Here is a 6,205-nt window from a genome sequence, read left to right as displayed (position 1 = left end):
TCACCGGTGTGCACCCCTCTCCCTAAATAAAATATAACTAAAAACTAGGAATTCCAGTTCTTAGGAAAGTGAGGCAGGAGGAATACCAAAATGGTCTGTGCTGCCTGATAAATTCCAGCTTAGCCTAGGCTACATGTATGAGACTCTGCCTCCAAAAGGCCTTTTTATTTTTTTATTTAAAAAAAAATTTTTTTTTGAGACAGGGTTTTTCTATGTAGCCCTGATTGTCCTAGAACTTGATCTGTAGATCAGGCTGGCCTCGAACTTACAGAGATCCTCCTGCCTCTGCAGGAGGTCTGTACAACCACCACTGGGCTAATCTCCACCCCACCCCCACCCCCCATTGATGGTGAAGTTGAAGATATTCTTGCAAAGTAACCTTAGGCTCCTAAGACATGCATGCAGAGCCTCTGTGGGTGTTGTAGAGGTGATAAGGGAACAATGGAGCAAGAGTCTGTCTGGTGACTAGAGGAAGCAGAGCTCCCACCGGGATCCCAGAGACTGCAGGTACTCTGCAAGCTTTGTGGGTCTCCCGATGCAGGTCCCCCCCCCCCCCCCCGCCCCTGCCTCCTGATGTGTTAATAGCCTGATTGGAACACCAATTCACAAGTTGTACACGTGGGACAAAGCAAGTAGGACCAGCTGCCAACATTAGCTCATACAGAGCCATCGTGGTTCTCAGGACTTCTGGGACAGCAGCAGTTCTCAACCTGTGGGTCACGACCCCTTCAGGGGTCACAAAAGACCATTGGAAAACACATTGCATTCTGATTTGTAACAGTAGCTAATGTAGCTATATGAAGTTAGCAACAAAAACACGAAGTAGCAACAAAAATAATTTTATGGCTGGGGGTCACCATAACATGAGCAACTGTGTTAAAGGGTCGAGGTATTAGGAAGGTTGAGAACCACTGCTGTATAAGATGGAACATAGGACCCATGAAGGGAGCCAGTACTAGAAGTACTAGAAGTACTAGAAGAAGCCATTTGCTCTGTGCATTAACAGAGCTCCTTTAGCTGAACCACAGAGATGAGGAGACACAACGCAGGTCACTTCTCAGTTTCTTAATAGAATGGATCTCAAAAGGCCCCAGAACTCAGGCATGGTGCCCCAGACCAGCAGGGGACACCTATCTCCCCATTTCTCCACTATATGTTAAGTGAAAAAGCAGGAAGAAACCTTATCTTTAGATTTTCCTGGGGTTACATGACATTAAAAGCATATCCCTAAGGTAAGGGCTTTGTTTCTGTTTAGGAGTACAGAGGATAAATCCAGATTCATGCGCCCTAGGCAAGCAAGCACTTTCCCTCTGAGCCTGAAGTTGGGTTTTAAGGTGGGCAATAGGGTAAACTTAGTAGACCCTTTAGGCTTCTTTATAGCCCCAGTACCTGCTCCTTCCTGTTCACCTCTCCTGTGAGCTTCGCTTACACAGGAGGTTGAGGTGTGAGGTGTCCCTGTGGGGCTCTTTGGGAGCATATCCCGTTCCATGCTGACAGGTTCCTGCCCTTGTTGGGTTAGTGAACTTAAAGGGTCAGCCAAAATGAACCCAGGGGAAAGGCAATAGTCTAGACTCCTCCCTCTTCCCTGTGGTCTTGAGTCCAGAGCCGCAGCTGGGTCACCACCTCGGCCAGTCCCAGTCGATCTAGCCTGTGGTGCTCGGCCTCTAGGTCACACCTGATACCGTTCAGGTCCTCCTTCCGCGCTCGGTCTAGGTGCTCGCTGGTCTACGGTGGGTGGAGGGCGCGTCCCTGCTTCCCCACCCACACCAAGAGGTTGGCCACTGGGGACCGACCGACAGACAGACAGTCGGACGTGCCGGCCAAGCTGCCGGGTGGAGTGCGGGAGGGGGTGGAGCCGCCGGGGAGGGGCGGTCCGCGGAGCAGAGCTCAGCCTCCCGCTCCCTTCAGTGCTTGGGTCTCTGGGGGTGACACCAAAAGCTTCCGCTCAGTGTCCGGTGCCTGGCGGCGGGTGTCCGATCGTGGAGGCGGAGGACAGCCGGGCAGGTGGAGGGCGCCGCCTGAAGCCAAAGGAGAGACGAGCAGGGAGCTGGGCTGCGGGAGGCGCTGCCGCCACTCTGCCCGCGCTGCCCCGCAACCTGCGGCGGGAGGAGCAGGCAGCAGCCGGCCCTCAGCGCTCGTCTAGCAGAGCGCAGCGGGCAGTGCGGACCCCCGGGATGCTTCCGACGTTGCTGCAGCCGCCGGCGGCGTAACAGAGTCGAGCCTGCTGCTGAGAGAGGTCAGTGAGTTTCGGTTTGTTTTCCTGTTCTGTGTGCTCCCAGGTCCCGGGTGCAGAGGGGACTCGCGGGGAAGGCTGTGCCTAGGAGAAAGCGGGAAAGGGCAACAGTAGACTGGGATATAACTGGAGGTTCTTCTTGGACTATGATTGGGGTGGTTTGTTTGGTTAAAGGAGTGCGGAGCTGGAGAGGCGTCTCTCGAGGAGGTGGTCCCGGGAGTTGGGTTTTCCTCGGGCATTGCTTTGAGTTGGGAGCGCGATGGGGTCATGACAGCTGACTCTGGTTCCTAGGAGTCCTGGGATGCCCCCTGGAGCTCTGGTCCCGGGAGCTCGCCTCATGCACGCGCTGCACGCGCCCTTGAGGTGCGCGCACATCCCTGCCGTGCCCCCCCCCCACCCCCCAGCATTCTCAAGCTCTGGGTCGTCCCCTCCAGTCCTGTCCTGCCTTCCTACTCCCCGATTCCCAGCTAGAAGTTGCCCCCAAGCCATTATTGGAAAAGGGGGCCCAGTGGAGGGCCAGATTCTGGGGGTCTTTTGTGTGGACCCACGGGCCTGGGGCGCTTGCTTCTGGAAGGACAGCAGCAGGACAAAGCCGGCAGGACTTGTCGGGAGCTTCTCCACAGTGTTGGTTTGGGATCCCGCCTACCGTGGGGGTGTGGTGGGGGAGTGCTGCATAGATTTGGAAACAGTAGGGTAATTGACAAAACAGAGACAGTGACTTGATGAGGTGGTGGCCGGGCAACGAAAGGATGCTCTCAGATGCATCCCTGATGTGTGTGTGTGTGTGTGTGTGTGTGTGTGTGTGTGTGTGTGTGTGTGTCTGGGCGGACGACTACATGCCCCGCATTGCTAGCTGTGTGGGTTTAACTCGTGTATTTTGCTAGCATTTTGCCTTAGAATGATGATGGTATTCTACGGTTGATGGTAGCTGCTTTACCGCGGGATAACTTGGGGGCGCGGCAGGGGGGGGGGCGTAGACTGCAGAGGAGCCAGGAGGTGATTATTTATCCAGGAGAGCCTTAGTGACCCTTCCCTGTTTTACCAGTCTTCTACTCTCCATTCTCATCCTCTCGGGACACCCACTCGTGTTCCAGTGGTCTCGGAGGGTGCTTGGATTTCTGTCTGTGCTGGGAGTATCTAACCATTACTGCATGTATTTCACTGCAGGCTGAACAAAGCTGGGTCTCAATCGCGCTTCCTGCTTGTCAGCCTCTTGTCTCCCAAACGCTTACTGTTTCCACTTGATGTCATCACGCAGAAGGGGGTGAAAGGGACGCGTGACAGATTCAGGTAACCCCAATGATCTGGGTAACTGCCTGGGTTTCTCTGGGTCGTTTGGGCCCACAACGCTGACACAGGGCTGCCTGGGTGTTTCTGCTTTCACAGCATTTGTATTTGTGAGGGAGTAGGGGCCACCCAAGCAAGCAAACAAAGTCTGTCCTACCTTTGGGACTTCACTCGAATGTCTTGTTCCACCAACATTGCAAATGACTTCATCCTTTCCTTTTGGAGAGGTCACTGGGAGCCACTTACATTGGACCTGTATTAGTTCCACTGGATGGTGTGAATTTTGATGCTGTCAGTACACAGACAGTTGTACATGAATATGGGTTTGGATAAGACAGTGTTTTGTGTAAAGTAGAGATGTCTTCTAATGAAAGATATTGTGGGAAAGTTGATAATTGTGAAGCTCATAAGATATTTGACCAGTGCTCAGTTCGGACACTGGTCACATGCAGTGGCCTTCTGAGTAAGAAGGACTGTTTCTCTCCCATCTTTTCATTGTCAAAGTATCTGTCACATCACGAGCAGGGCAGGCTGATGTTAAATTACTGGCAGGTAGCAGAGAGGGCTGCTGGGTAGGAGCAGAAAGAACATAGAGAAGACAGCTTTAGTTATGTTTCCCTTTATGTAGACACGAATCATTAGCCTCTCTTTCTCCATTTTTTTCTTTAGATTTTGGTTCTTTCCCTAAAACTCTGGCCTATCATGATAGAGTTCATTGAAAACTCACCTTCAGATGTACCAGGACACACATTTCAGCACTGGCATGCCCTCCTAGAATCCAGAGCTTTTAGCATCCCATGGGCTGGACCATGGGCTGGACCCAGGTTTTCCTTATAGGGAGGTCAGATTATTGAGGGCCGTTGGCTCCTGAGACCTCTTTTGCAGTATAGCAGCATCAAGGACCAGAGTGGATGCTCTTTACAGTTTTTCTCGAAAATCCCTCTAAAAATAAAATTAAAGAGCTTAAGATGTTTGTCATTCTGTTCTAGGATAGTTTTGCTTCCAAAGGTGGCTTTAAAACCAGGAGTGACACCAACGTTGACCATTCTACTGAAAGCTTGGAAAACCATTAGAAGTGGGGCAGTCATTTTGTTCTAGCTAAAACAAAGGCTACTGCTTTGCAGAGACAAGATTGCCAACATGGTGTTAGGATGAAGGTATGTTGACAGGTGATTTTTCTGTCAGCAGTAATTCTGGGTGTGTCCTGGATTACAGCAAGAAGAAAAACCACGTGATGGAATAATAGGGAATGTAATAATGCAATAGAATCAAGGGTGTGGCTTTTTTAATAGGAAAAAAAACCCTCACACACAATTTTCCACATAGAAAAATAGCTGCCTGCACATGTAATTGCATGTCCAAGAACAAAGATAGCTACAGTGTAGTATTAGATTTTATTGTAATTTTTTCATCATGTGCTGTGATAACTCATAATGAAATGTTGATTTACATCGGCTCCCCACATCCCCAGAAGGAGTTTCTTCTTCCTGGGGTCTATAGAGGTGGGCTTAGCTCTAGACTGGCATAGCTGACCTTTGAGTCCAGTGTTTACTTGTTCAACCTGCAGACGCTTTTGGGTACTTAACAGAGATACGGGTTCTGTGTGAGGTGCCAAGGGGTAAGTGATAGATAGAGACACAGTCATGAATCACCCTCAAAGAGATTATAGGGTGACAAAGAAATGCAGGCCTTACTTGGAAGTGACTGAGAAGGCCTGCACGTCTGAGGAGGCTCACACAACCTCTGCTTGATTGTCCTTTTCTCTGGAATGTTCTAAATTCCCCAAATGTCTGGGCTGGGTCAGAAGTAGCCTTTTCTTTACAGAACTCTTCAGTTGGATTCTCCATGGCTGCTGAGGCCCCACCAATGTAGGGAGGCCATTTTCTTTTCATTTCTTCATGACTATTCTACTTGGACCTTCTTGTTCAGCAGTCAGCTATGCATCAAGTTCAAAATAATGTCTACATTTCTGTGTCACCTGATTTAGAAAGCAGATGGGGACAGGTAGACTTTTGTAGGTTTCTTCTCACTCATTTTAAAGTACTGAGGTGTTACTGATTTTGCTGTGGTGAGGAATACTCAACATATCAGTGCCCGACCATTTCTTTACTGGGCTTGCAGAATAGAAAGGCCAGGCTTGCTGTAGTTGCTCAGGCCCTAAACTGATAGAGGCTTGCTCAAACTTGGTCTTATAGAGTCACTGCTTTCAAGAAAGTGGCTCAGGTATCACTCAGTCTCCCCCATAATCCAGCCCAGAAGCATATCACATTGTTCTGGTCCCAAATAAGCTCTATGACCTTCCTTGCATGGAAATGGGAAGAGCTGGGAACAGCTGAATTATACTGGTGACACAAGTCTCTTGTCCCACGGGGCCTGGCTCAAGGGGTAGAAGGTATTTGTTGTTTCATGAGCAGTTTTTTGGGTAAATCAAGGATAAATATCTTAAAGAATCTGCTTAATGCATTGGGGAGATGGCTCAGTGGGTAAAGCGCTTGCCGTGCAAGCATGGGGACCTGACATTAATTCCCAAAGACCAAGTAAAGCTGGATGGAGGAGCACACATCTGTGTTCCCAGTTTTCTAACAACAAATGATAAGAGAGACAAGAATCTCTGGAGGCTTATGTGCCAGCTAGCTTGCTTGGTGTATGCAGCAGAGAATGACAAAGAATTGCTCTCTCAAACAA

At 49.8% G+C, this 6,205-nt stretch overlaps 1 protein-coding gene across 2 annotated transcripts in view; it reads left to right on the top strand.

Annotated features, from left to right (window-relative positions):
- The first annotated feature begins 1,588 nt into the window (after positions 1 to 1,588).
- Rnf152 (ring finger protein 152) overlaps positions 1,589 to 6,205 on the top strand; it is an 86,305-nt gene continuing 81,688 nt past the window's right edge. The window contains exons 1-2 of one of the 2 annotated variants that reach the window (XM_021167584.3): positions 1,589 to 2,236; positions 3,401 to 3,523. The gene's annotated coding sequence lies outside the window, so the exon portion shown is untranslated. The remainder of the gene's footprint in view (positions 2,237 to 3,400; positions 3,524 to 6,205) is intronic. The other variant, XM_029473995.2, reaches the window with a different exon arrangement.

This window comes from Mus caroli, unplaced genomic scaffold (genome assembly GCF_978045245.1).
Source record: "Mus caroli unplaced genomic scaffold, Mus_caroli_1 scaffold_1, whole genome shotgun sequence".
Lineage (NCBI taxonomy): Eukaryota > Metazoa > Chordata > Mammalia > Rodentia > Muridae > Mus > Mus caroli.
This window is presented reverse-complemented; position numbering and strand designations above follow the sequence as displayed.